The sequence below is a fragment of the Heterodontus francisci genome, chromosome 9, assembly GCF_036365525.1.
Source record: "Heterodontus francisci isolate sHetFra1 chromosome 9, sHetFra1.hap1, whole genome shotgun sequence".
NCBI classification, from domain to species: Eukaryota; Metazoa; Chordata; class Chondrichthyes; order Heterodontiformes; family Heterodontidae; genus Heterodontus; species Heterodontus francisci.
The window spans coordinates 121,434,566-121,442,108 of NC_090379.1; positions in this window are offsets into that span (position 1 = coordinate 121,434,566).

A 7,543-nucleotide genomic window follows, 5' to 3' on the forward strand; every position below is an offset into this window, starting at 1 on the left:
ATTGTTTATCCTGTCTGATATATCCTGAGCATTGTTTATCCTATCTGATACATCCTGAGCATTGTTTATCCTATCTGCTATATCCTGAGCATTGTTTATCCTGTCTGATATATCCTGAGCATTGTTTATCCTGTCTGATATATCCTGAGCATTGTTTATCCTATCTGATACATCCTGAGCATTGTTTATCCTATCTGATATATCCTGAGCATTGTTTATCCTGTCTGATATATCCTGAGCATTGTTTATCCTTTCTGATATATCCTGAGCTTTGTTTATCCTATCTGATACATCCTGAGCATTGTTTATCCTATCTGATATATCCTGAGCATTGTTTATCCTGTCTGATATATCCTGAGCATTGTTTATCCTATCTGATACATCCTAAGCATTGTTTATCCTATCTGATATATCCTGAGCATTGTTTATCCTTTCTGATATATCCTGAGCATTGTTTATCCTTTCTGATATATCCTGAGCATTGTTTATCCTATCTGATATATCCTGAGCATTGTTTATCCTATCTGATACATCCTGAGCATTGTTTATCCTATCTGATATATCCTGAGCATTGTTTATCCTATCTGCAATATCCTGAGCATTGTTTATCCAGTCTGATACATCCTGAGCCTTGTTTATCCTATCTGATACTCCTGAGCATTGTTTATCCTATCTGCTATATCCTGAGCATTGTTTATCCAGTCTGATACATCCTGAGCCTTGTTTATCCTATCTGATACTCCTGAGCATTGTTTATCCTATCTGCAATATCCTGAGCATTGTTTATCCAGTCTGATACATCCTGAGCCTTGTTTATCCTATCTGATACTCCTGAGCATTGTTTATCCTATCTGATATATCCTGAGCATTGTTTATCCTATCTGCAATATCCTGAGCATTGTTTATCCAGTCTGATACATCCTGAGCCTTGTTTATCCTATCTGATACATCCTGAGCATTGTTTATCCTTTCTGATATATCCTGAGCATTGTTTATCCAGTCTGATACATCCTGAGCATTGTTTATCCTTTCTGATATATCCTGAGCATTGTTTATCCAGTCTGATACATCCTGAGCCTTGTGTATGCTATCTGATACTCCTGAGCATTGTTTATCCTATCTGATATATCCTGAGCATTGTTTATCCTATCTGATACATCCTGAGCATTGTTTATCCTTTCTGATATATCCTGAGCATTGTTTATCCAGTCTGATACATCCTGAGCCTTGTGTATGCTATCTGATACTCCTGAGCATTGTTTATCCTATCTGAAATATCCTGAGCATTGTTTATCCTATCTGATACATCCTAAGCATTGTTTATCCTATCTGATATATCCTGAGCATTGTTTATCCTGTCTGATATATCCAGAGCATTGTTTATCCTATCTGATACACCTGAGCATTGTTTATCCTGTCTGATATATCCGGAGCATTGTTTGTCCTATCTGATATATCCTGAGCATTGTTTATCCTATCTGATACATCCTAAGCATTGTTTATCCTATCTGATATATCCTGAGCATTGTTTATCCTGTCTGATATATCCTGAGCATTGTTTATCCTATCTGATACACCTGAGCATTGTTTATCCTATCTGATATATCCTGAGCATTGTTTATCCTGTCTGATATATCCGGAGCATTGTTTGTCCTATCTGATATATCCTGAGCATTGTTTATCCTATCTGATATATCCTAAGCATTGTTTATCCTATCTGATATATCCTGAGCATTGTTTATCCTATCTGATATATCCGGAGCATTGTTTATCCTATCTGATACATCCTGAGCATTGTTTATCCTATCTGATACTCCTGAGCATTGTTTATCCTATCTGATATATCCGGAGCATTGTTTGTCCTATCTGATACATCCTGAGCATTGTTTATCTCATCTGATACATCCTGACATTGTTTATCCCATCTGATGCACCTGAGCATTGTTTGTCCTATCTGATACATCCTGAGCATTGTTTATCCTATCTGATACATCCTGAGCGTTGTTTATCCTATCTGTTACATCCTGAGCATTGTTTATCCTATCTGATACATCCTGAGCATTGTTTATCCTATCTGATACATCCTGAGCATTGTTTATCCTATCTGATACATCCTGAGCATTGTTTATCCTATCTGATATATCCTGAGCATTGTTTATCCCATCTGATACATCCTGAGCATTGTTTATCCTATCTGATACATCCTAAGCATTGTTTATCCTATCTGATATATCCTGAGCATTGTTTATCCTATCTGATACATCCTAAGCATTGTTTATCCTATCTGATATATCCTGAGCATTGTTTATCCTGTCTGACATATCCTGAGCATTGTTTATCCTTTCTGATACATCCTGAGCATTGTTTATCCTATCTGATATATCCTGAGCATTGTTTATCCTATCTGATACATCCTAAGCATTGTTTATCCTATCTGATATATCCTGAGCATTGTTTATCCTATCTGATACATCCTAAGCATTGTTTATCCTATCTGATATATCCTGAGCATTGTTTATCCTGTCTGAAATATCCTGAGCATTGTTTATCCTATCTGATATGTCCTGAGCATTGTTTATCCAGTCTGATACATCCTGAGCATTGTTTATCCTATCTGATACATCCTAAGCATTGTTTATCCTATCTGAAATATCCTGAGCATTGTTTATCCTTTCTGATATATCCTGAGCATTGTTTATCCTATCTGATACTCCTGAGCATTGTTTATCCTATCTGAAATATCCTGAGCATTGTTTATCCTATCTGATACATCCTGAGCATTGTTTATCCTATCTGAAATATCCTGAGCATTGTTTATCCTATCTGATATATCCTGAGCATTGTTTATCCTTTCTGATATATCCTGAGCATTGTTTATCCTATCTGATATATCCTGAGCATTGTTTATCCTATCTGATACATCCTAAGCATTGTTTATCCTATCTGAAATATCCTGAGCATTGTTTATCCTATCTGATATATCCTGAGCATTGTTTATCCTATCTGAAATATCCTGAGCATTGTTTATCCTATCTGATACTCCTGAGCATTGTTTATCCCATCTGATACATCCTAAGCATTGTTTATCCTATCTGAAATATCCTGAGCATTGTTTATCCTTTCTGATATATCCTGAGCATTGTTTATCCTATCTGATACATCCTGAGCATTGTTTATCCTTTCTGATATGTCCTGAGCATTGTTTATCCAGTCTGATACATCCTGAGCATTGTTTATCCTATCTGATATATCCTGAGCATTGTTTATCCTATCTGATACATCCTAAGCATTGTTTATCCTATCTGAAATATCCTGAGCATTGTTTATCCTATCTGATATATCCTGAGCATTGTTTATCCTATCTGAAATATCCTGAGCATTGTTTATCCTATCTGATACTCCTGAGCATTGTTTATCCTATCTGAAACATCCTGAGCATTGTTTATCCCATCTGATACACCTGAGCATTGTTTATCCTATCTGAAATATCCTGAGCATTGTTTATCCTTTCTGATATATCCTGAGCATTGTTTATCCTATCTGATACATCCTGAGCATTGTTTATCCTATCTGAAATATCCTGAGCATTGTTTATCCTTTCTGATATGTCCTGAGCATTGTTTATCCAGTCTGATACATCCTGAGCATTGTTTATCTATCTGAAATATCCTGAGCATTGTTTATCCTTTCTGATATGTCCTGAGCATTGTTTATCCTATCTGATACATCCTGAGCATTGTTTATCCTATCTGATACATCCTAAGCATTGTTTATCCTATCTGAAATAGCCTGAGCATTGTTTATCCTATCTGATATATCCTGAGCATTGTTTATCCTTTCTGATATATCCTAAGCATTGTTTATCCTATCTGAAATATCCTGAGCATTGTTTATCCTATCTGATATATCCTGAGCATTGTTTATCCTTTCTGATATATCCTGAGCATTGTTTATCCTTTCTGATATATCCTGAGCATTGTTTATCCAGTCTGATACATCCTGAGCCTTGTTTATCCTATCTGATACACCTGAGCATTGTTTATCCTATCTGAAATATCCTGAGCATTGTTTATCCTATCTGATATATCCTGAGCATTGTTTATCCTATCTGATATATCCTGAGCATTGTTTATCCTATCTGATATATCCTGAGCATTGTTTATCCTTTCTGATACATCCTGAGCATTGTTTATCCTTTCTGATATATCCTGAGCATTGTTTATCCAGTCTGATACATCCTGAGCCTTGTGTATGCTATCTGATACTCCTGAGCATTGTTTATCCTATCTGAAATATCCTGAGCATTGTTTATCCTATCTGATACATCCTAAGCATTGTTTATCCTATCTGATATATCCTGAGCATTGTTTATCCTGTCTGATATATCCTGAGCATTGTTTATCCTATCTGATACACCTGAGCATTGTTTATCCTGTCTGATATATCCGGAGCATTGTTTGTCCTATCTGATATATCCTGAGCATTGTTTATCCTATCTGATACATCCTAAGCATTGTTTATCCTATCTGATATATCCTGAGCATTGTTTATCCTGTCTGATATATCCTGAGCATTGTTTATCCTATCTGATACACCTGAGCATGGTTTATCCAGTCTGATACATCCTGAGCATTGTTTATCCTATCTGATACATCCTAAGCATTGTTTATCCTATCTGAAATATCCTGAGCATTGTTTATCCTATCTGATATATCCTGAGCATTGTTTATCCTTTCTGATATATCCTGAGCATTGTTTATCCTTTCTGATATATCCTGAGCATTGTTTATCCTATCTGATATATCCTGAGCATTGTTTATCCTATCTGATACATCCTAAGCATTGTTTATCCTATCTGAAATATCCTGAGCATTGTTTATCCTATCTGATATATCCTGAGCATTGTTTATCCTATCTGATATATCCTGAGCATTGTTTATCCTATCTGATACATCCTAAGCATTGTTTATCCTATCTGATATATCCTGAGCATTGTTTATCCTTTCTGATATATCCTGAGCATTGTTTATCCTATCTGATACTCCTGAGCATTGTTTATCCTATCTGATATATCCTGAGCATTGTTGATCCTATCTGATACTCCTGAGCATTGTTTATCCTATCTGATACTCCTGAGCATTGTTTATCCTATCTGATATATCCTGAGCATTGTTTATCCTATCTGATACATCCTAAGCATTGTTTATCCTATCTGAAATATCCTGAGCATTGTTTATCCTATCTGATATATCCTGAGCATTGTTTATCCTTTCTGATATATCCTGAGCATTGTTTATCCTATCTGATATATCCTGAGCATTGTTTATCCTATCTGATACATCCTAAGCATTGTTTATCCTATCTGAAATATCCTGAGCATTGTTTATCCTATCTGATATATCCTGAGCATTGTTTATCCTATCTGATATATCCTGAGCATTGTTTATCCTATCTGATACATCCTAAGCATTGTTTATCCTATCTGATATATCCTGAGCATTGTTTATCCTTTCTGATATATCCTGAGCATTGTTTATCCTATCTGATACTCCTGAGCATTGTTTATCCTGTCTGATATATCCTGAGCATTGTTTATCCTATCTGATATATCCTGAGCATTGTTTATCCTATCTGATATATCCTGAGCATTGTTTATCCTTTCTGATATATCCTGAGCATTGTTTATCCTTTCTGATATATCCTGAGCATTGTTTATCCAGTCTGATACATCCTGAGCCTTGTTTATCCTATCTGATACTCCTGAGCATTGTTTATCCTATCTGAAATATCCTGAGCATTGTTTATCCTATCTGATATATCCTGAGCATTGTTTATCCTATCTGATATATCCTGAGCATTGTTTATCCTATCTGATATATCCTGAGCATTGTTTATCCTATCTGATATATCCTGAGCATTGTTTATCCTATCTGATACACCTGAGCATTGTTTATCCTGTCTGATATATCCGGAGCATTGTTTGTCCTATCTGATATATCCTGAGCATTGTTTATCCTATCTGATACATCCTAAGCATTGTTTATCCTATCTGATATATCCTGAGCATTGTTTATCCTGTCTGATATATCCTGAGCATTGTTTATCCTATCTGATACACCTGAGCATTGTTTATCCTATCTGATATATCCTGAGCATTGTTTATCCTGTCTGATATATCCGGAGCATTGTTTGTCCTATCTGATATATCCTGAGCATTGTTTATCCTATCTGATATATCCTAAGCATTGTTTATCCTATCTGATATATCCTGAGCATTGTTTATCCTATCTGATATATCCGGAGCATTGTTTGTCCTATCTGATACTCCTGAGCATTGTTTATCCTATCTGATATATCCTGAGCATTGTTTATCCTATCTGATATATCCTGAGCATTGTTTATCCTATCTGATACTCCTGAGCATTGTTTATCCTATCTGATATATCCTGAGCATTGTTTATCCTATCTGATATATCCTGAGCATTGTTTATCCTATCTGATATATCCGGAGCATTGTTTGTCCTATCTGATACATCCTGAGCATTGTTTATCCTATCTGATATTCCTGAGCATTGTTTATCCTATCTGATATATCCGGAGCATTGTTTGTCCTATCTGATATATCCTGAGCATTGTTTATCCTGTCTGATATATCCTGAGCATTGTTTATCCTTTCTGATATATCCTGAGCTTTGTTTATCCTATCTGATACATCCTGAGCATTGTTTATCCTATCTGATATATCCTGAGCATTGTTTATCCTGTCTGATATATCCTGAGCATTGTTTATCCTTTCTGATATATCCTGAGCTTTGCTAATCCTATCTGATACATCCTGAGCATTGTTTATCCTATCTGATATATCCTGAGCATTGTTTATCCTGTCTGATATATCCTGAGCATTGTTTATCCTATCTGATACATCCTAAGCATTGTTTATCCTATCTGATATATCCTGAGCATTGTTTATCCTGTCTGATATATCCTGAGCATTGTTTATCCTTTCTGATATATCCTGAGCATTGTTTATCCTATCTGATATATCCTGAGCATTGTTTATCCTATCTGATACATCCTGAGCATTGTTTATCCTATCTGATATATCCTGAGCATTGTTTATCCTATCTGCAATATCCTGAGCATTGTTTATCCAGTCTGATACATCCTGAGCCTTGTTTATCCTATCTGATACTCCTGAGCATTGTTTATCCTATCTGCAATATCCTGAGCATTGTTTATCCAGTCTGATACATCCTGAGCCTTGTTTATCCTATCTGAAAGTCCTGAGCATTGTTTATCCTATCTGCAATATCCTGTGCATTGTTTATCCAGTCTGATACATCCTGAGCCTTGTTTATCCTATCTGATATATCCTGAGCATTGTTTATCCTATCTGCAATATCCTGAGCATTGTTTATCCAGTCTGATACATCCTGAGCCTTGTTTATCCTATCTGATACTCCTGAGCATTGTTTATCCTATCTGATATATCCTGAGCATTGTTTATCCTATCTGATACATCCTGAGCATTGTTTATCCTTTC